The following is a 24,196-nucleotide window of genomic DNA, read 5'->3' as shown; positions in this document are numbered from 1 at the left end:
TTTAAACAATTTCAAGTATAAAACAATTAAATATTTAAACAGTTAAAACTTTAAAACAGAGTATTTCTGCATCTTTGAGATGCAGCAAGAGATTAAAGAGAAACTGCTGCCTACACTGCAAGACAAGTGGGGCAAAACAGCCTACAATTACCAGGGAAAGAATGGTGGTGCGTCGCCTCCATTCTCGCAAGTTTTGTTAATCGGCAGGCTAGAGCACGCAGCAACCCCCTGAGTCACTTCTACACCGGACCTCGGCATAGCACCCGGGAGGAGAACCCCTCACCCTTCCCAAAGGCTAAGACAGTCGTGTCCATGAGGAAAACAGGAGTGGAAGAGGCTCCTGCGAGATCCAAGGCAGCTAAGTCAGCGGAACGTAAGCCGAAGCAGCCAAATGAGTCACCAGAAGCTTTCTGCCCATACCACAAGAACTTCACCTCCTGAACAAATGCAGAGAGTTCGGAGGGAAACCATTGGAAGAAAGGAAGACTCTGATTAAAGAATACAGAATATGTTTCAGGTGTTGTGATTCGAAGGACCACATAGCAAGAAACTACCAAAGCTGACGTTAAATGTCATGTGTATGACAGTAACAGACACCCCACAGCCTTACATCCAGACTCCAGCTCATCACGCGCATCCAGTCTCCCTGCAACTGACTGCCAGGAGGAGACAACGGATCAGAATGAGACTGCTGAAGACCAAAGTGAGGCCATCAGCACTCGCTGCACCCAGGCACACGAGCACAACAAGTGACCAAAAACCTGCCATCCGATATGCCTGGCAAAGGCCAACCAGAATGGGCCACAAAGATGTATGTTGTCTTGGACGGACAAAGCAATAGATCCCTGGCCAGCCCAGGATTCTTTGAACTCTTCAACCTACAAGAAGAAAAAATACTATACAACTTCGAAACATGCACCGGGGCCCAGTGCACAGCGGGGAGGAGAGCCACCGGATTCCAGATCGAATCCCTCGATGGAGAAGTCCAGTGCTCTCTGCCACCATTGCTGGAGTGCAACGCCCTACCAAAGAACCGTGGACAAATTCCCACATTAGATGTAGCGCTACGATATCCTCACCTAGCACCAGTAGCGAATCTAATCCCTCCACTGGGTTCAGATGCAGATATCATGCTTCTGTTGGGAGCGGACGATTCTGACCTGATGATAGCCCACAAGACAATTAGAGGATCTCCTGGAACACCACATGCCCAGAGACTAGACCTCGGATGGGTCATAATGGAAAAAGTGCAGAGCCCGCAGCAGAGCACCAACTTAGCACAAGTTTCATCCCAACCCAAGTTCAAGAACTTCACCAATGCCAGACCCCTGGCTCCAGAGAGGGATTCGATCTGGAATCTGGTGGCTCTCCTCCCCGCTGTGCACTGGGCCCCAGTGCATGTTCTCTAGATCCAGAGAACTCGATCATTCTGACATCAACAACCTTGCCAAAGTGAGCTCTGCCGACCAGACAGTGCTCCAGATGAACTTTGTTACCAAGAACCTGCACAAGAAGAGGCACGGACGAGGACAACTTCCTGTGATTGCCCTTCGGAAGCAACAGAAGCAAGTACCATCTCCAACTTACCAAAGCCAACACCAACGAGAAAAGGCCAAGTCCATCCTGAAGAAAGAAGATGCCGACCAGTTGAAAAGAGACTCTTAAAGACTCTTGGCCCAAGAGGCTTGTGAACTCGATCCTGCCCAACATTAATAGACTTGTTTGTAAGCCTAAAGTCTGTGACAACATTCATGAGAAGACCCAGAGGATTGACCCTGGCTGACAGAGACTTTTATCAAGCTGATTGATGACATGGTACTCCTCTGTACCAAAGAAGAATGTGAAGAATGAAGCTCAAGTTTTGCATGCCTTAAAAGTTTACCTAGATAATCAGTAGTGTAGCATGCTATGTATGCATGACCAAGTATAGAATTCCAGTTAGTATTGCAGGTGGATAGTGGAATCCATAGTATTCCAGATGGGGAGTGTTCTGCCTGCGCAAAGGGCAGAGAATTAATGCAGTAAGAAGTAAATGCTGTACTTTTAAATGCATGGAATTATGGGGTCTGTAGTTCTTTAGGTGCTGTAGGTCATGTGGGATCATATAGTCCCCCCTAATTGGCTAATTGTGGAAGGTTCAGCCTCCTCTGCGGAACTGGGAAGGTTTATTGTCCCTTTCCTGTCTGTTTTACAATCCTTTGTTAAGCTATTTGCTCAACATGATGACCCATGGGGATGTGTCTGTCTTTTCACCTCGCATCCATAACTTGTAAGAGCCATTTCAGCATGCATGTCCCACCGGAAGACAGAGCACAGTGAGTTCTCTGAAAATGCCTTGGGATGTCAATAAAGTCTGTAAAAGTTCTACAAGTGTGAGTGCGTGAGTTGAACACATCTGGACGAAGGCTGCTAGAAAGCTATCCTAGTGGCCAGGCTCCGGAATAGGCACTTTCTGCTTTAACCTTCATCAGTAGTAGCTTCAAGTCTTCATTATTTTCTGCTGGTAGTGTGGTGTCATTTGCTTTGTTAACCAATTTTCACTCCACCGTCATCTGAAATGTATCCAGGTTTCCTTATGGTATGTTCTGCATATTGATTTAAGATATAGGGTGATTAAATATGTCTTGGTCGGACACCTTTGTGAATTGTTAGAACACAGGCAGGGCTGATTGGTGAGCATCCTAAGGTATCTAATGAGAGGCCAGCACATTGTTGGCTTGTGACACCAGGTGAGTTGGTGAGAGGACTAGTTTTCATACTGAGCATCATCAATTATTTTCCTTAGCTGCTTGATTAGCCTATTGGAGAGAGAATAAGGATTAACACCTATTGGTACATTTATAACGTGGTATCAGAGATGTGCAGAATCCAGAAAATGACAAGATCCTGAAATTATAAAGGGGCTCACCAAGCCTTCTGGGAATCATTTTTACTTAGTGTAGAGTGAACGGGAAGGTCAAAAGCATCAACAGTCTCTGCTGTTTCCCAATGGTGCAGTGCAAAGTGACCTCATCTCTTCTCACAGGTCATTTCTATACCCCATTCCATCACAGAAAATTATAGGGAAAATGATGTCTTTTATTTCCCCACTGGGATATCAAAAAGGTCTGAGCAAAATAAGTCTATCTTATAAGAATGTTTTTCTGACTAAAATGAATTTCTAGTGAAGTTGCCTGAAATAATTAGATGAAATTCTATCTTCCAGCACATGCTGGTAAATGAGCACATATACGAACAGAATGTAAACCTGAGAACAAGCCATTCAATTAAGAAACCATGTGCCACTGTTTTTAATGTTCCCTATTTATCGCATTGATTTCGGATTCTTAATGAATCATCAGTAACATTTGTGTGAAAATTCAGATACTGAATACACATATTCTGTTTTCTGAGTCATTTTATAAAACAATCAGTGTTAGAAAACTGCTGGGATTCTTTATATGAACTGCCTGAAGTTCTTAAAAATTCATTACCTTTTTAGCCATTTTGACCTTGTAATAAATAATATTTAAAAATTAAATATAGAATAGGTTATGAAATTATTTTCTATCAAATTCTAATTGCTTTGAATATTTAACAGCATGTATCATTTTCTGTCCTCGCTTTTCTTCATAAATGCTTCTAGTTTATCCCACCTTGGTAAATGTCACTGCAGTTGTTTCCATATTTTCTTATCCGCAGTTGTTTCCACATTTTAAGAAGGATATAGACAAGCTGGAACAGGTCCAGAGGAGGGCGACAAAGATGGTGATGGGTCTGGAGACCAAATCCTATGAGGAAAGGTTGAAGGAGCTGGGGATGGTTATCCTAAAGAGGAGGTGGCTGAGAGGTGATATGATCACCATCTTCAAGTACTTGAAGGGCTGTCATATAGAGGATGGTGTGGAATTGTTTTCAGTGGCCCCAGAAGGTAGAACCAGAACCAATGGGTTGAAATTAAATCAAAAGAGTTTCCGGCTCAACATTAGGAAGAAATTCCTGACTGTTAGAGCAATTCCTCAGTGGAACAGACTTCCTCAGAAGGTGGTGGGCTCTCCTTCCTTAGAGGTTTTTAAACAGAGACTAGATGGCCATCTGACAGCAATGAAGATCCTGTGAGTTTAGGGGAATGTGTTTGTGAGTTTCCTGCATTGTGCAGGGGGGTGGACTAGATGACCCTAGAGGTTCCTTCCAACTCTATGATTCTATCTATTGCACATGTATAGCTTTAAACATTAATTTACCCTTTGTTATTTAATATACGTGAACAACAATTGAATAATTCATTTGTGATGTCCTTGTGATGCTTAAGCTGACTTTTCATTGACTATAGAGAAAACAATTCCCAACTTAGTACCCATGAGTCACTGATGAGTTTCCTGATGCCCACTTGTTTCTTTCCCAATGTTCGTGTATTCGCTGATATGTGCTGGATTTGTAAGGCTTAAGAATAGACAGCACACTGACTTGTGCTAACTATTTACATTTATTTACAAATTTACAAGTTTATAGTAGGTCTGGTATACACTGGACAAAGTGCTTCGCCAGACAACATGTTTGAGAGCAGAGATACACTGCACAGACTCTTCCCAGTTATATACATATAGCTATGCACAAGTACCAATCAGCACAAAGTGTTGAGTCATCCTGCATAGGCACAAGTACTCTGGACAGAACCAGTCTGCACCTGCTAAGGGAAGCTGTCAGGAATTGTCACAGATCATGAACTGTCATGGATCATGTGCATTAGACTCCAGCCTAAAGTCTTACTAGCAAGCATATGCTGACACTCCCCCTAAGACTCAGGTGGTGAGTCCCAGCCTTTGTTTCAGAGTTACAAATCTGTCCACATTTAAACACTTAGTGAACATGTCTGCTACATTTACATCAGAAGAACAGTACTGTAACATAATCAAACCTCTATGTACAGTCTCCCTGACATTCTGATAGAAAAAGTTAATGTGTCTACTTCTTGTTTTGACACCCTGTACATTTGCCAACTGTTGAGCAGCAGTATTGTCACAAAATACACACTTAGGTAAGTTACATTGCATGTGTAGGTCTATTAGTAGCTGATATAACCATTCCAGCTGAACAACACAATCACTTAATGCAGAAAACTCTGTTTCACAAGTGCTAATTGAAACTTGTGTTTGTTTCAAAGATTTCCACAACACAAGAGCTCCATGCACATACACAGCATAACCTGTTGTGGACCTTCTATCTTTTCTATTTCCCCAGCTAGAATCACTGTAAGCTGTTACTTGTTGTGCTGAAGTAGTGTCTAGCACCAATTTGTTTGCAGCAGTACCTTTTAGATACCTCAATACCCTTTTTGCAACAGTCCAGTCTTTCATAAAAGGGCATGCACACTTCTGATACAACATATGAACTGCAATGCAGATATCTGGTCTTGACCAATATGCTATATACAATCGGGACCCAATAAATGATTAATGACACTTTGTCATCAGGCTCTTTTCCATAGCTCGTGGTCATTGGTGTAGTAACACAGTTTGCATTTGTCATGTTGTATTCTTCAAGCAGCTTTGTTATTTTATGCTCCTGACTGAGCTCAAAACTTCCATTTGTGTTCTTTGTAATGTCTACACCCAAGTAATGCTGAATGCTGCCCAAATGTTTAATCTTAAACAGGCACTGAGTTGTTTGTATAAACCATTGCAGCTGCATATCATCATGGAACAGAAAACATAAATCATCCACAAAAACAAACAGCATTTAGTTTTCACAATGGTTTTGCTAAACATACATGGGTCAGCAATTCCCTGTGTGAACCCAAAATCAGTTAAGGCTTTGCTCAGACATTTATTCTACGTTCTTGCACTCTGCTTTAATCCATACAGGGCTTTGTTAAGTTTTAACACAAGGTTCTGGTTAGTGCTTTCAAACCCTGGGATTTGCTCCATGTAGAGCTGTTCATCTATTCGGGCATTTAAATAAGCAGTTGTGAAATCGAAATGGTGCACCTGCATCTTATCAATCCCAGACTTGCACAATGCTGTTTTTAGCATATCAGAGTTGACTGTAGGGGCAAACGTTTCATCATAATCCTGTCCTCCAATCTGGGAAAAATCCCTTTGCTACTAGCCTGGCTTTCCTTTGCAGCCCACCATCAGGTAAGGATTTTAGTTTGAATACCCAGTGGCAACTGACAACGTTTTTGTCAGCAAGCAAATTAGTCAGAGTAAACACTCCATTTTCTGTAAGAGAATCATGTTCTGCTTGCATGGCAGTTTGCCAAGCTTGCCTTTCTGATTCAGGCAAGGTTAACACTTCCTGGTAACTCTTTGGCTCTATTACATAGACATGATTTACAGTAGTGGTATCAAACCCAAATCTGACTGGAGGTATACCCTTTGTACCTCTGATAGACATGCTAGGCACCTGTTGCTTACTCTGTTCGCTCTCAGAGGATTGTTGCCTAGGAGACACTATCTCTTGTTTTACACTTTTGGTTTCCTCTGAAAAGGGGAGTGCGACCTGCGAAGACAATTTCTTAGCATGCACTCTGTGCCAATTCTGGTCTTCACAAAAATTGGCAGACCTGTTAAAGCTCAGCGTTTGATGTTCATTAGCAAACCTGTATGCCTTCATTCCTGTCTGATAGCCTAGGAAGAGAAGCTTTTTGGAGCGAGTTCCCCCTTTCCTCCTCTGCTTTAAAGGAACATTCACCTAGGCCTTGGTGCCAAAAATTATTAAATGTCCCAAACTGGGGTTTTTGTTGTACAACACCTTGTAAGGAATGTTATCTATGGACCTAGTCCAAATCCTGTTGCTTATATAGCATGCAGCTTTCAATGCTTCAGCCCAGTAAGTGATAGGTAAACCAGCATCAGCAAGCAAAGACTGCATCATATCTTGCAAAACTCTCCCCTTTCTTTCAGCCACACCATTCTTCTGCAGTGTTGACACATTTGCCACTCTGTGAGTTATACCTTGTGCTTGCAACCATCTGTTAAATTCAAAAGACATTAATTCACCTCCCATGTCAGTCTGCAACTCCCATGTCAGTCTGCACCTCCCATGTCAGTCTGCAATTGTTTCTGTACCTTGCGTGCCCAATATTTTACTGTTGTGAACACCTCAGACTTTTTTTTGAGCACATACACCCATGAGAATCTGGAAAAAACATCAACCAAGATTAGTGCAAACTCTTATTAGAGTGGCTTTTGGGGTAAGGTCCTATTACATCTGTGTGTACTAAAGCCAACGGTTTTGCAGACCGTCTATCACTTTTCCTGGCAACTGGGAATGCTTTTGATTTTGTGCGTTTGCACACTTCACAATCAAGAAACACTTTGCATTCCTTCACTCCCTCATGCCCCACAAAAGCAAGTGTTTTGCTTATAGTGTTAAAACTGGCATGCCCCAGCCTTTGGTGGAGCAAGTGCACACAATTATCATGAGGTTTGGTGTTAGTTACCACCTGTGCTCCCACAGATAATTTTTCTATAACATAGACATTGTTTTGCAACCTTCCCACAGCAAACACCTGGCCACCCTTCATTATTTTGCAAGAGTTGCTGGCAAATCATAGTAAAACCAGCTTTGTCCAAAGCCAGCACACTTAGTAAATTGTTTTCCAGAGCAGGAACACACAGCACTTTTTAAAAAGTGTGTTGAAGTGCTGGGAATGTGACACTTCCCTGACACCGTACAGCAGAGTTCCTGCCATCAGCTAGACTCACATGTTGTAATGTTGAGGAATGAATGTCATGAAGCAGGTATTCATCTCTGCAAAAGTTCTGAGATGCTCCTGAGTCTAAAATCCACATCCCACATGCAGCAGCCACATCTGTGACCACCAATGAGGCCTTCTGGCTGTGTGAAGAGTTGTGAGGCGGCTTTGTAGACCCACAGCAGAAGCATCTGCATACTTTCAGAGCAACTTGAGACGCCTCACCATGCTTGTTACTCTCTGCTTGGCTGGTCTCACAGTTGGCCCCTTTCACCTCCTCCACTTCGGAATGTGCCACATCTCTGAGGAACGCAACTCCCTCTGCCTGTTTTCCTCTTCCAGCAGGCATCCAGTAACGTAAGTCAAGGTTAATCTGTTCGCTGCTGTAGATTCTAGTGAAGTTGTCAGTTCCACCAACAGGGAACTGAGAATGATAAACACTTTATCCTCATCTGGTACAGTTTTTCCACGCTGCTCCAGTTGCTGAAAGCATTCAGCCAAAGTGTTTAAATGAACCCTCACAGACTTCCCCTGTCTCATTACAGTCTGATACATTTGACGGGTAATTGCTATCAGAGACCCAGCTGTGGTTTGCACGCACACAGCCTTCAGACTGTCCCACGCTTGTTTAGCCATCGGCTTACCAGACACGTGCACAAGCTGATCATCTGCCACACTCAAAATGATGGTCACAAGAGCTTTTTCATCTTTGATGTCGTCTCCAGCAGCTGAAGGGTCTGGGGGAGCATCAACATACAGCCACAGACCTTCATGCTTCAGGTAATGTTCCATATGAAGAGCCCACACATTATAATTAGTAGAAGTGAGTTTCTCCACCAGCAGAGCAGTCGGAGCCTGGGCCATGCTGCTGTCTCCGTCCAGCAGCTGGTCCTCAGAATCACTCTCATCCTCCGAGCTGTTATCAGGAGCCTGGCTGAGCACGTCTTCCTCCTCAGCTCCAGAAGTGGCAGCTGCAGACATCCACTCAATCACAGGTCACCACAGCAGTTTAGCCTCCTTCAGAACCTCCAGAGCATGGCGCAGCAGAAGCGTGCTGGGCCCATAACCCTGTTGGTGTATTCACTGGTATGCTCTGGATTTGTGAGGCTTAAGAACAGACAGCACACTGACTTGCTGACACCCAAGACATCTCTTCCCTCATAGCAAAGAACCAATGCTGCCTTTCATACACTTCATTGGCACTGGAGATGTTTCAGAAGAATCCAGAAGGTATTCCCTTTGTGTGTTCAGGAAGTACCAATTTGGAAATAGCAGCCTCCATAATATCTAGATATTTGGCTTGGGACCTCCCAGCAATTTTTGGACTCTGAAAGCCATTATGTGGTAGTGTCCACTTCCAGTTCTCAAAGCGCTCACAGATTCAACAAAGATGGGGAACCCTGCATTTAAGTGTTGGACTAGACTGGAGGATCTGTCATCTAGCTCACTGAGTATCCTTGAGTCAATCATTGTTACTTGACAGAATTCTCATGATGATAAAACAAATATCTAAAGAAAAAGTAGCATTAAAATATATTATGGTATGGTCTATTGTCTACATGTTAGTGCTGTAAAATGTTTCAGTTGTTTAGACCTTTTGCAGGTCAGGAAAGCAAGGAGTATAGTAATAATTCTACATGGCTGATCTGCCATATATTGGCAAGAAGATATAGCCTGATGGACTTACAAGTCTAACCCTATTCATATTTACTATGTTTAGTGAGGCTTATTTCTAGGAAAGTTGATGTTTGACATGAATTCTTTGAATTCATTGAAGAATCCGTACATTCACAATTCCTGGCATTCCTGTGGTTCTCCTAAACAGTAAATAAATAAATGTGTTTCCTTCTACTGAGCTAGTCTTAAAGCAACTTTTTGTTTGTTACCTCGTTTTATTTCAGGGGTTTTTTTGGTAGTAGTCATATTTGCCCTTCTTCATCATCATTGTTTTCAACAGCCATATCACTTACCCCCAGGATAGCAAGACTATGGCTGGATACAGACAGGCAGCTTGGGGTGGCAATCTCCCATAACAGACTAAAGCTGGCATAGTGGAAAGCACCCCGGGGTGGTCAGACAGAGGCTCAAACCCTCTGCTCCAGACTCAGTTTCCCCACTGTTATTTCAGCAGGAAAACCAATTGCTTTTTTGTTCTGTGGGGAAGAGGCTCCTGCAGCTTCCCTGCAATTTTAGGGGATCTACCTCAAACCCCCTCTCCTCCAGCCACCTTTCATTATACCCTATTTTGCCATTGATTTCAATGGCCCATAGGGTATAATGGGGTTGTATATTTGGGAATAGCTGAATATCTCCCAAATCCAATTTGGCTACCAAATCTGCTACTAGGAGATATATAGCCTCTTGAATCTTTTAGCAATGAATACCCCCGAATCAAAATTTTGCTGAATTTTTTCTTTTGCACACCTTTAAAGTTAGGGAGCTTTAGCCTGAATCATAGGCTCTTAACATCTTGTTTAAGGTAATTATGATTTTATATGTGGAAACTGATAAGGCAGGGAAAATTTGTTCTAAATTTTAGAATTATTTTTTCAGGGCTGTGTTATCTAATGGGATGTTCATTTGGGACCATTGCCTTTGAAGCCAGTGTATGGAGTGTTTTAAATTTTATGAACTGTTGAAATGTTTTAATGATTTTATTGTACCTTGATTTTAACATTATGTTGTTTTAACTATTGTTAGCCATCCTGAGCCCGTTAGGAGAGGGTGGGATACAAATGCAATTAAAAAAATGTTTAAGTGTTCAGCTGGAGTCTGAAGAGGATAGGGATGGAGTATAAAGCTGTGAAGGAGGGAAACATTGATCTTTTGGACTTTAAAAGATCATTGTTCTGTTGTGTTACTAAGTTCTGTTTTTCTTACACAATATTAAGTGAAAAGCAAAAATGCTTTATTCTGTTTGCATTATTGCAAGATTCATTCCAAGTTGTGCCCCGCAGAATCCACAAGCAGAGGTTACACATGAATACTTTGTCATGTATTTGATGAAGTACGCATGCACATAAAATCCTATAGCCAGAATTACAGTTTGTTGGCCTTAAAGGTGCAGTGGACTTTTTTGTTTATTAGCTTGTCTTGCTGTCAAGTCACAGCCACATGGCAAGGTTTTCAAGGCAAAGAGATATTCAGAGATGGCTTGCCATTGCCTGCCCTTGTGCAGCAACCTTGGTATTCCATGGTTGTCTCCAATCCAAATATTAATTAGGGCTGACCCTGCTTAGCTATCAAGATGTGATGAAATTAGTCTAGTCTGGGCTAAAGGTCAGGGCTCAGTTTACACAAAGACAACTGCATATTTCTCAGTGCTCAGCTTAAAACCTTGCAACTGGACATAGCATCATATCCCTTGAAAATTAGAAGAAACAAGTGGTAATTCACAAGGTCTTGTGAGAGGCATCTCATTTCCCTCTCCTCCACTATTTCCTTTTTCCTGAAAGCCTTCATAGCCTCTCTCCTTTTCTTGGTTCTTTCTCTCATTGTCAGCCTTCCGTTTGGGGCCCAGAGATCCCCTGAAATAACAGCTGATCTCCCAAATACATATATCAGTTGTCCCTTAGGGTTTCCAGCTCCAGGCTGGGAAATTCCTGAAGATTTGGGAGTGGAGCCTTAGGATAGTGACATTTGGAAGGGAAGCAATCTCAGTAGGGTATAACACCATAAAGTCCACCCTCCAGAGGAACTGATCTGTATCATCTGGAGAACAACTGTAATTCCAGGTGATCCCCAGCCCCCATATGGAGGTTGCCCACCCTAGTTCTCCTGGTGGAAATAACTACTTTGAAGGGTGGAGTCTCCATAGTGGACACCAAAGCAGCTTACATTATTCTCCTCTCGTCCTTTTTATATGCACAACAACCCTGTAAGATAGGTTAGGCTGAAAGTTTGTGACTGGCCCAAAATCAAGCTGGGAATTCGGACTTGGGTCTTCAGACCTGACTGAAGCTCTAAATGCTATACCACACTGGTATAACTGCTGTTGAACAATAGCAAACAGCCAGGTCTGCTTGACTTATGCAAGTCAGGTGGTATCAAATCACCTTGAAGTTGTTTGCAGGCCTAGGGTTGCAAGCCTCCTGGTGGGATGTGGAGATCTCCCAGAATTACTACTGAACTCCATACAGCAGAGGTCTGTCCCCCTGGAAAAAATAGCTGGTTTGGAACATAGACTCTATGGAATTTATCCAGATGAGGCCTTTCCCCTCCCCAAACCCAGCCCTTCTCAGACTCATCATAAAATCTCCAGGAATTTTCCAACCTGGAGCTGGCAACCCTAGCCAGGGCTGGCCCCAATGAGTTCTCACTCAAAGGCCAAAATAGGTCTGGAAATAGGGTTGCCAATCCCCAGCTGGGGCCAGGGAATCCCCAAATTTGGAGGCCCTCCTCTCACTTCAAGATTATCAGAAAGCGAGGGGGGAGGGAAATGCCTGCTGACCACTCCATTGTACCCCATGGAAACCAATTCCCTTAGGGTATAATGGAGAATTGATCTGGGGCTCTAAGGGGGATGTTTATTGAGGCAGACACACCAAATTTTCAGCATAACATCTGGTGCTTCTTCTCATAACACTCTCCCCAAGTTTCAAAAAGATTGGCCAATTAAATGACCCCCAAAAGAAGATGCCCCTCCCCTTCATTATTTCTAAACGGAGGGAAGGCATTTAAAAGGTGTGCAGTCCCTTTAACGTGATTGCCAGAACTCCCTTTGGAGTTCAATCATGCTCCTGACTCCACTCCCAAAGCCTCCAGATGTTTTTTGGGTCAGACCTGGCAACACTACCTGGAAAGGACCTTGCTCCGTCTCCCTACCTTTTCACTCACATGAATTTAAGCCTAGAATACTGTGGTTACCTAGCAACAACCACTGCTGCTTAAAGCTTCTGGCACTTCTTTTATCATTTTTGAATTTTTTAAGCTGCCCAGTGTGTGCGTGTGTGTATGTGTTATTTCACATATTTTCTACAAACCTAGGACCCTTATCAGGTTTATAGAAAGATCTGACTTGCCCATTCACTGCTCCAGTCACTGAATTTAAGTATCCAAAGGTATCCTGACTTTGCTATTAGAATATAAAGATATAAAATAACTTTAAATGTAGAAAACATACTTATTTCCCTTCTTTTTTTCAGTAACTTACTGGAATTTTTCATGGCATACAAAGGTGTCAGCTATGCTATTCAAGAAAATACATCATGATGTATGGCTGTAAGCTTGCATATTCTGCTAGCATTGTTCTTATGTGGTTATGATGATATGGGGATCTCTCCAAGGAAGGCTACTCAAGAGAGCTGCTTTGTGCTATATGCTTTTTCAAGTAGAAAATAGAAGAGAGAGGAAGGTATAGGTGAAGAATTCTGATAAATTTTCAGATAGTGCCATACTTACAGATGAAAGGAGAAAGCGATTTATGTCTCTATTGCATGATGTATTGCTAAGAGAGATGAAAGAGAAAATGAAGTTCCAGAGCTTGGAAGGTAAAGGAAGGGCTGGCTTTCCACAAAGGATGCAAAACTGAATTATTCAAGAGGGCTCTTTTGCACAGGTAATAGTGCAAAAGTTACTTGGAGGGTTAGGGACTGTGGTCTATGCTACTATGTATAGCTTTTACTGCCTGTTGCTTTAAGTAAGTTCCTGCAGCGTAATTGTTCTGTCATTTATTGTGTCATGTTAATTCCTATCTGTTGCTTCAGTTCTGTTTTCACATTTCTGGTTGATTCCAAATTCCTGCAATCCAAATTGTATTCCATTGTTTATTGGATGCCCCATCCTTTTGATGGTATTGACTTACTCTGTATAATCCACCTTGAGCCCCAGTGAGAAGTGCAGACTATAAATAATGTACATACATACATAGCATAGAGAAATCAGGATGTTAGTCACAGTAGTGATGAAAGGTTGAATTTCACCTTGGTGTTTAGAGGTCTAAATAGACTTGACAATAGCTTACAAATTGGATAAAAATTATGATTTCTCAAGTGTAGCTGCAGATCTATGACTTCCATATCATGAACACATATGTCTAACAGTAACACTAGTACCCTGTGTAGCCACTCTCACTAGAAGCAGGGGTCATTTTGTAGAAAAATAGGTGGTGGAGCTCATTAGCATAACTCATTAGTATATGCTGCCCCCCCCCACCAGCCAAAAGCAACCCAGCACAAGAAAGGAGAGCCCCGGGCAAGCAAGGCCTGCCTGGGCTGGCTAGAGATCCAGGCGTAAATGCATATTTTGACCTGAAGTTCATTGCAGAATTATCATACATAGCACTGTTCTTAATGGGATGCATGCTTGAATGCCTAGAGTAGGATTATCAATTCTGTTGGAACACTGTTTTCCTTTTACTATGTCAGTGTGTAACCAAATATCATTGACTCCATGACAAAATCACATTCAGTACATGATTCATCATGCTCTAAAAAAGACAAAGTTCAGAAGCAACAGCAGACTTGAAAAATAGAAGAAGACTGCAGATTTATATCCTGCCCTTCTCTCTGTATCAGAGATTCAGAGCGGCACACAATCTCTATAACTTCTCCCCTCACAACAGAAACCCTGTGTGGTGGGTGGGGCTGAGGGGGCTCTCACAGCAGCTGCCTTTCAAGGACAACTCCTGCAATAGCAATGCCTGACCCAAGGCCATTCCAGCAGCTACAAGTGGAGGAGTGAGGAAGCAAACCAGGTTCTCCCAGATAAGAGTCTGCACACTTAACCACTACACGAAACTGGCTCTGAATAAATATTACCTGAATAAATATTAGTTGAAAAAAGCAGAAATGTATGGTGTACTTTGACTCTTTTTGGAAACAGACTCTGCTTGGAAGCACATTTTCTTCACAAAATATTGGCAAAAAAATTGTATAGTTTACAATATTTATATTTATGAATTACTGCAATGAGATGCTTATAAACTTAGTATTTAAAACAAAGATGTCAAACTCATTTGTTACAAGGGACAGATCTGACATAATTATCACTTTTTTGGGCTGGGCCATGTGTGCCATAAAATGTAATGTCAGGGACCAGATATATAAACTTTATAAAGGACACAGACAAACACAATTAACAATGTTATTTTAAACTCTTAATAACCATCTTACAGATGCCCACCCTCTCTTCCACTGCCTTATTTATTATTTATTACTTATTTATTACCTTTAATTTATACCTCACCCCCTCCACAAGCGGACTCAGGGTGGCTAACAGTCAGTTTCAAATTTCAGACAATAAATACAAATTAAACAATCAAACTTCAAACAATAAACACTATTAAAACATTTTATGGTGCTGTTAAATAACTACCTAGGCGGGATTGTCCTTTACTAGCAGTTAAATCTGTAGTAGTTCCAACATCTCAGTAGTGTAGGTGGCAGTTCTCTCCTGGTTTAAGTGCCAAAAGCCTGTTGGAATAACCCACTTTTACAGGCCCTGCGGAATTGAGAGAGGTCCTGCAGGGCCCTTCTGGCCTATGGGAGTACATTCCATATTTCAGGTGCTGCCACTGAGAAGGCCCTGGACCATGTAGAACACAGCCTGGCCTCCCTTGGTCCAGGGATGGACAGTAGATGTTGTGTCCCTGAACGCAGTGCTCTCTGGGGAACATGTGGAGAAAGGCAGTCCCAAAGATAGATAGGCCCCCGATCATATAGGGCTTTAAAAGTCAATACCAACACCTTGAAATGGACTCAGAATACAATAGGCAGCCAGTGCCTGTTACACATTAGAACTGGGACATAATGCTATGCAGGGACCCAATGCATAACTTCTGTCACCTTGCAATAATGGTAATCAGTTGCTCACAGGCCAGATTAGAACCCTGAATGGACCAGTTTCAGTTAGGGTTGTCAGGTCCTTACCTTGCTGGTGAGGAACCTTTGGTGGCATTGTGGGAGTGGGCAGGAATGTCCCATCCCCAAATGATATTTGCTGTATTCAAACTCTTATTTTTGTTAAATCAAAAGATTCATTAATAAAACAATTATATTATAAACATTTTAAATCTAAACTGATAAAAATGTTGTGGAGTGTCAATAACTGTTTTGGTTATCATCAGACAATTTGCTTATCACCCTAATCATTTATCCAGTTGTAATATTTATTAAGGGGGTGGTGCTGAGGACTGAAAGAAAATAAAGTAGTAAGCACTTAGACAAATCATATTTTACAATAGTCTTCATTCTAAGCTTCCATCATGCCACTGCATTTAGTTTTCAGTGATGCAGAGATGGGAATGAATTCACTTAACTAGAAATAAGAGCTCTAGGAGAGTCCACTCCAGCCTTGACTGCAGAACCCTCACTGTGACATGCACTTACATTCAGGTGAGTAGCCATATTGGTCTGAACCAACAGAACGAAGTTTGAGTCCAGTGGCACCTTTAAGACCAACAAAGTTTAATTCTGGGTATATGTTTTCATGTGCATCTACACTTCTTCAGATACCAGTGTCATCCTAAGCAGATATATTCAGAATCCTACTCAGGTCTATCAATGGGGCTTACTTCCAGTAAAGTGTTTTTAGGATTGCACTGTAAGTCTATTTCATAAACAGAATTGTTTCCCCACCACCACCATCACATTTAAGATTGGAGTGATGGTAAAGAATGGAAGACTATGGTTATTTTGTATCTGAACAATAATACATGGACCTAGTCCCCAATAGGTGTCCCCAAGTAAAAAAAATATTTGAAACAATATGCGGATAAATGATACAGAAAGGATATAAAAACAACATAGTGGTATCATATAAGGAAATAGTTAAATCCTTCGTTGTTTGAACATTTGTAATCAGACATTGCTTAATCCTTGCAAGAGTTAAAGAAGTATAGATAAATCCATAGCAGCATTTAAGTATCTGCTATCAAGGCTGAGTAAACTGAACTGTGTTCTGGGAACTGTTACCAGAATTGCTGGGACCTCTTCTTTTTACTGGGGGAAAATTAGCAGAGGTAGACAGTAGGTAGAGCTATTTTGAAGCGGTATCACACAAGGTATATACCAAGGTCCAGTTTCAGAAAGAAGACTCCAGACTTAAAACAATTTAAAATGTTTACTTAGAAAAATATGTATAAATACAATCATACTTAAAGCAATCAAAATATACACAATTAAGAACTAGGAAAATTAGGATGGAAAATAGCAACTTTGAGAAATAGTTACAGAGGTGATACTACATTTCCAGATGTGCAGATATTCATGAGGGGTGGGACAAGATGGCCAGCATCTTGGATGTGTGGTTGGATCCAGGAGCAAACAACACACTGAGCATGAAGAAGAAGATGAAGAAGATATTGGATTTGCTCCCCAAGACGGAATAAAGAGTCGGACACAATAATATTGGTATAAATTATGGACCACTTTATTAAAACTCATAACACCCCAGCAAGGGCACCCACTGCGACCTAGTCAGGGCTAGGGGTCCCAACAGACCGCTCCCCTGCCATTCACGGGCGAGAGACCCAGCCCCCAGCAGGAGCTGTGTGACACAGCTCCCCCCAGGCCAGCCCAGCAGGGAGGCCCGCCCCAGAGGGTCCAAACCCCAGATGCATGTCTCAGTGAAAGGCACCATCTAGACGAGTCTCCAGGACAGTCTGCAATCCCCCACCCCGGGTCATCACACCCCAGGGCTGATCATGCCAGACCCCTAATTCCCCAAAAGGGGGATGCTTCATGGTCCTCCCCTAGCCGCATAGTACCATAACCCAGGAAAACCTGCCACCACTAGGGCCAAGTCTCTGCTTAGGCCTTAGTACCCACCAGGAGCCCCAAGGCCACCCGCAGCCCTTGCTGGAGATCTCTCAAGAAAAAGCATATTACCCTTTTCTGAGAGATGCACCCCATCCCCTCTGTAGAGGTCATGAAACTCAGTAGAGATATACGGATGAGGCAAATAGTGGCTCAACCTTCCTTCCAACGCCTTTCTAATTTCCTTATTAGCCTTATATCTGGCCCTCTCTATAGCAGCAGGGTCCCAAGCACTGTGCCATACCAGGCGGGGCAGCATGGCTGACCAAATTATAGTGGTCACCGGCCAACGTGCCCTAATGTGCTGAAAGTCATCATGGGCCTGCCACAAAAAGGCCTTGCCCTTCAAAAGCCCTAGATCATTACCTCCCAGGTGAACAATTAAAACCTGAGGAGGAGGGCCCATACTATCTTGAAATAACAAAGGCAGCAGGCCCAGCCACTGAAGGCCTCAGAGCCCCCGCCACTCAATACAAAGTCCCAGCTGAGAGCCAAACAAAGTTCTCCGCGCCTGATGAGCAGCCCAAAACACGTGGCTATGGCCACAGACGAGAACTCAGCTCCTCTGGCCAGGAACAACAGCATCTAGAAAGAAAAAACAGTTAACAAGAACAGAACCAGAAACCATCCAACAATAAATTACTTAAGACCTGAGGAAAGGTCGAATGTATGACTTATAGGCCGATGAACGCCAATGGCCCAAACGCTGAATGGAGGAGGAAGGATACCCCATAGTGGCAGCTGTTGAGGCTGCCCCAATTCTAAAGGAGTGGGTCCCAAACTGCACCCCAGTCAACCCCAATTCACCTAATGCCCGTGATGTCACCGCCCAAAACTGATGCTTTGTCAACAGGCTACCATCATAATGGGAAAACAAAAACCCATCCTTGGGCCCCCTGCCAAATAAGCAGCCAATGCGGTAACTGGACACAGCTCATGCTCTGAACAACTACCCAACTCGAGTACAGTACCTTTTTGCAACTGATCCGTCTTAGAGCGACGGACAGTAATCACTGCCTTACCCTCAGATAGCCTCAGATCGCTCAACAATAGAGCCTTGCCAGAAACATCGTTTCTGGACTGTGCCACCAACTCGCTTACTCTAAGGGCCCCCAAAAAAGCAACTAGAGACGTGGAGTGGAACAAACATGCTTCAAAAGAAGAAGCACACACCACATCCCAAACCCCTCTCAAACCCCTCAGAATCACCGGAGACATAGGATTCTGTGTATCCACCCTGGGTCTGGGCTCTCTGGCCCACCCCTCCAGCATTTTCCGAATACGAAAATCAGCTGTATCCTCCCTATAAGCCAGCACCTTACTGGCAAAAGCCAATGCAGACAGGCGCCCCCTAATAGATCACATGGCCAATCCCTTACCTTGAAGCGAAACACAGTAATGGAGCAACTGCTCCACCGGGAAGGGCCAAACAATGCGATACCCTACTTCAGCCCGATACCCTACTGAGCCACCTTTGTGGGAAGGGCGGGATATAAATCATAAATAAATAAAATAAAATAAATAAAAATAAAGTCTTCAAACTGCCGCACAGCCCATTCGTAAGACTTCCTGGTGCTAGGCGCAATGGCTAGGGCTATCGCTCTGCAGGCCTCAGCTGTCCAATCAGCCATAGGTCCTGGGGCATTGGCACCGCCTCTCTGTCAGCATCTGGGGCCGGCTGACGAAACCTCTCTGTCTGTTTACAAGAGAGAGCGTCAGCTACCCCGTTACTCACCCTATGAACATGCTTAGCTAAAAACAAAATATTAAGCCGCAAACAACGCAGAGTGAAGGCCCTCACCAACCTCATAACCCGTTGCGATTTGGATGAAAGGGAATTAATGACATGGACTACCGCCATATTATCACACCAAAAATGAACAGTGTGATTGGCCATATCCTTCCCCCACAGCCAAACCACAACTAAAATGGGAAAGAACTTGAGAAATGTAAGATCTCGGTTCACACCTACCTGTATCCAGGAGTCCGGCCAACTATCAGCGCACCAATGTCCACGGAAATAGACTCCAAAACCCAAGGACCCAGCAGCATCAGATATGACCTGAAGCTCAGCTTCAAGCCTCATATCCTCTCTCCAAAAGGATACTCCATTGAAGGACTCCAAAAACTCTTGCCAAACCCTCAAATCATCCCTCATGCTGCGGGTAACCCGTGTTTTATGCTGAGGCAAGTGCAACCCTGCCATAGCATCACAAAGCCTTCTCAGAAAAGCCCTCCACGAAGCAACCACTTTGCACGCAAAGTTGAGCTGCCCTACTAGCTGCTGTAACTCCAGCAAGGTAACCTTCTTTTTAAGAAGAAAGGCAAAAATCCTAGCTCTCAATTCCATTATTTTCTGAAGAGGTACCCTGGACAGCTGAACTACAGTGTCTATCTCTATCCCTAAAAAGGTCAGCTTCTGGGCCGGACCCTCCGTTTTCTCAGGAGCCAACAGCACCCCAAGCTCCGCGGGCAGCTCTATAAAGCCAAATAGCAGCTGAGCACAATGCCCCGTCCCCACTGGACCCACAAAGCGATAGTCATCCAGATAATGAACGACATCCTGCAAACTAACTTTGTCCCTAACAGCCCATTCCAAAAATGTGCTAAAACACTCAAAAGCTGAACATGATACAGAGCATTGGCAACGCTCTGTCCATGTAATATTTTCCCTCAAAAGAAAACCCTAACAGCTCAAAATCCTCGGGATGCACTGGTAAAAGGCGAAACGCAGATTTAATATCGCATTTCGCCAACTCCGCACCCACCCCGCAGCATCTAACCACGGCTACACCCTGGTCAAAGCTGGTATACCTAACTGAGCATAAATGCTCAGGAATCCCATCATTCACAGATTTCCCCCTGGGAGAGGAGAGATGGTGAATCAAACGAAATTCACCCGGTGCCTTTTTAGGCACCACACCCAATGGGGAGACCCTCAGATTACATACAGGAGACTGAGGAAAAGGGCCTAAAATCCTCCACTCCCACCAGGCTTCTTTGAATTCTTATGTTCCCGCACTCTAGGGCAGTTATTGAAGGAGTGGGACACACTGCACATAGGGCATTGGTGCTTGAATTGGCAAGCCATCCTGCTACACACTCCCTGTGATCCAAATTACCAACAGATCGAGCGGGGTTGAACCGCCTGCCCCGCTGAACTGCGGGGAACACCTGAAGATGCAGAGGAGTCATCAAATGCCTTTTTAACCAAATGACCGCTATCCAAGCCACCCAAGTTTGGCCTCGCTGGGGACATAATCTGCAGCCAAAGCTGCTGATGAATATGGTCCCATTGAAGAGCTGGATACAAGGCAGCCCTCATCCTAAACTCCTGGTCATACTGAATCCATGCAGGGCCACTAAAAGTAATGTACCTTTTGTAGATTATGTCCAAATATTGAAAGAGAGCAGCAGCCCTCCAAGGCTGAGCAATCACCCCAGCATAAATGAGAAACCCTGGAAGCCAATTCACCCAGGTCCGATCAACCTTATGCTTTTTTAACTTTTCCTTCTCCTTCTCATCTAAATACTCCTTGTCCTTCTTTTCCAGCTTCCTAAAAAGGAGGGAAAAGATATCTACATAATCCCCTTTCAATTTTTTTTCCCTTGTAGCAGGGAGCAAATGATCGCCGAGAGGCAATGCTACGTCGTCAAAAGGCAGAACAGTAAAAGGAATCATCATAGGCAGAAGGGACACCCCAACCCGGTACAAAGGGGCCCACCATACCCTGCTGCCCAGCACCTGGTCACACAGGACTTAAACCCCCAGCAGTGATGCCCTTTACATTAGGGGAAACCTGACCCCAAGGCCACCAAGACCCAGCACACCCCTGAGCGATGTCACTTGGCTTACCAACCACTCCAGCAGGCACCACCGATCACCCTGCTCCAGCCGCCAACCCCGAACAGCCATCTGTGCCGCTGAGACCCATGGTACTGCCATGTCCAAGTGCACCAGACCTGCTCTCCAGAATAGAAAGCCTCGTTAAAACATTAGCCTGGACAGCTCTCTTGTTATCCCTTCCCGCGACTACTCCCTCAGCAGGAGGGATACCCGACGCTTCCTCCAACGCCCAAAGCCTCTACTCAATATTAGCATGGACCATCTCATCGGCCTCATCTTCGGATGAAGAAATATGGACTGGGGGCCTCTTAACAGAAGCCTTTGGGGCTTTAGGAGCCGGCTGCTTCCCCTTAGACTTGCAAGTCCCTTTCTTACCCGACATCATGTAACACCCAACAGGCACCTACCTCAGCCCAATACCAAAGCTAACTAAAGGACCCACAAGATGGCCACCCACAAAAAATTGCAAAATGGCCACAAATTACGAAAGAACAAGGAGAGTCATAAAATGGCCGCCCTTGTCTTCTACCTGCCGTCTACTAAAAATGGAGGGGGGAGCGGCAACCAACCCCAGCACCACCGGGAACCCAGGAGATTCCTCACCCGAAAAAAATTAAAGGGAGCCCTCCTTTACCCAAGGAGATTCACCACCCCCAAGATCAGGCAAGAAACCCCCCAGATACTTAGCCCAGGAGCCCTCAACACAAGGCCACAGCCTCCGCTCATTCCTCAGCTGCCACCAGCAGCCCTTTGAAGTGAGGCAACAGCCTCCGCCCCTCTCCACTGCTGCCACCAAAAAAATGCCGCCTCAAAATGGAGCAAAAGCTTCCAGCATCCAACCCGATGCCACGCACAGCCAAGGCCTGAGGCACGGAGCTCAGAAGCACGCTCCTCCTCAGGCTCCAATCATCCAGGCACTGCAACAAGAAGCGACAGGCTAGCCATTAAGACAGCCTAGCCCCGCCGCTAAAAAGCGCGCCCAAACGGGCCGTCCTCCTCCTACTACAGGGAGGCAAAATGTGCTTCTGCAGCCTAGCAGCTACGCTGCAGGCTGCAAGCTCCATTATATCCTGCCCTCCACTCCGAAGAGTCTCAGAGCGGCTCACAATCTCCTTTATCTTCTCCCCCCGCAACAGACACCCTGTGAGGTGGGTGGGGCTGGAGAGGGCTCTCACAGCAGCTGCCCTTTCAAGGACAGCCTCTGCCAGAGCTATGGCTGACTCAAGGCTATGCCAGCAGGTGCAAGTGGAGGAGTGGGGAATCAAACCTGGTTCTCCCAGATAAGAGTCCGCACACTTAACCACTACACCAAACTGACATGGACAAAGCTGGGTATATTTGTACCCCAAAATGTATATGAAAGGTATGACTGCTTATGTTAAGTGGTTTAAACAATAGTTTGATAGGATTCCCATTGTGTGGTGAGGGTGAGTTGAATGAGTTGTGCTGGACACAAAAGTGTAATGTTCTCTGTTTGCTCAGAGAGTGGAATCAGGAGAAAACAATAGATTCAATAGAACAAAAGTTGAGAATGGTTTCATGATGGATGTCAGAAAGGAACATGATTGTTTTATGGCTGAGATTAATTTTATCTTGGTATCCTGAGGATGAAGCAGGATGGAAAGGGGGGTGCGGGGGTTGCACATTAACACAAGGTAACACATAAGGTATTTGGATAGGGCTTTAAGAGACATGAGAGCATCAGACACATGCTGCCAGCCAGCTATAGAAATTTAGATACTATATCTAATAATAACTTTTTATTTATATCCCGCCCTCCCCACCGAGGCAGGCTCAGGGCGGCTCACAACACATAAATACAATGCACAGTAAAACCATAATACACAATCATTACAATTAAATAAAACCATCATTTAAATCAACTTATATTAAAATTAACATTATGGTGCTATAACTCAGATCTTCTATAAAATTCAGTGGCTAAAAACATTTTCAGCAAATCTATCTTGGCTCAGCATTAAGTGAAGGCCATTTTAAAGAGGAAGGTCTTGCAGGCCCTGCGGAATTGGTCCAAACACCGCAGGGCCCACACTTCCTCCGGGAGCTAGTTCCACAGTAGTGGAGCTGCAATAGAGAAGGCCCGTTCCCAAGTAGTCTTCAATTTGGTCTCCCTTGGCCCAGGGATATTCAGCTGGTTCTTTCCAGCTGACCTCAGCGCTCTCTGCGGTTCAAATGGGGAGAGACGGTCCCTCAAGGAGGCAGGTCCTCGGCCATATAGGGCTTTAAAAGTAATAACCAGCACTTTCTAACCAACTCAATACACCACTGGCAGCCAGTGCAGCCCGCGCAGCCACGGCTGTATGTGCTCCCACCTTGGGAGCCCCAACAACAGCCTAGCCGCTGCGTTCTGCAACAGCTGCAGCCTCCGGGTTCGGCACAAGGGCAGCCCCATGTAGAGGGCGTTACAGTAATCCAGTCTCGAGGTGACCGTTGCATGGATCACCATTGCTAGGTCCCGGCGCTCAAGGAAGGGGGCCAACTGCTTCACCCATCAAAGATGAAAAAACGCGGACTTGGCAGTGGCTTCTATCTGTGTCTCCATTGACAGTGAAGGCTCCAGAAGAACCCCCAAGCTCTTGACCCTGTGGGCCACTTTCAGCGGCACACCGTCAAAAACCAGAAGAGGGATTTCCCTTCCCGGGGCACCGCAGCCCAAGCAAAGGACCTCTGTCTTTGTTGGATTCAACTTCAACCCACTCAGCCTGAGCCAACCTGCCACGGCCTGCAATGCTAGATCCAGATTTTCCAGGACACAGTCAGGCCGACCGTCTATTAGTAGATAGAGCTGGGTGTCATCTGCATATTGGTGGCATCCAAGCCCAAACCTCTGGGCAATCTGGGCAAGGGGGCGCATGTAGATGTTAAATAACATTGGAGTGAGAACTGCCCCCTGTG

This window comes from Heteronotia binoei, chromosome 3, assembly GCF_032191835.1.
Source record: "Heteronotia binoei isolate CCM8104 ecotype False Entrance Well chromosome 3, APGP_CSIRO_Hbin_v1, whole genome shotgun sequence".
In the NCBI taxonomy this organism is placed as follows: domain Eukaryota; kingdom Metazoa; phylum Chordata; class Lepidosauria; order Squamata; family Gekkonidae; genus Heteronotia; species Heteronotia binoei.
This window is presented reverse-complemented; position numbering follows the sequence as displayed.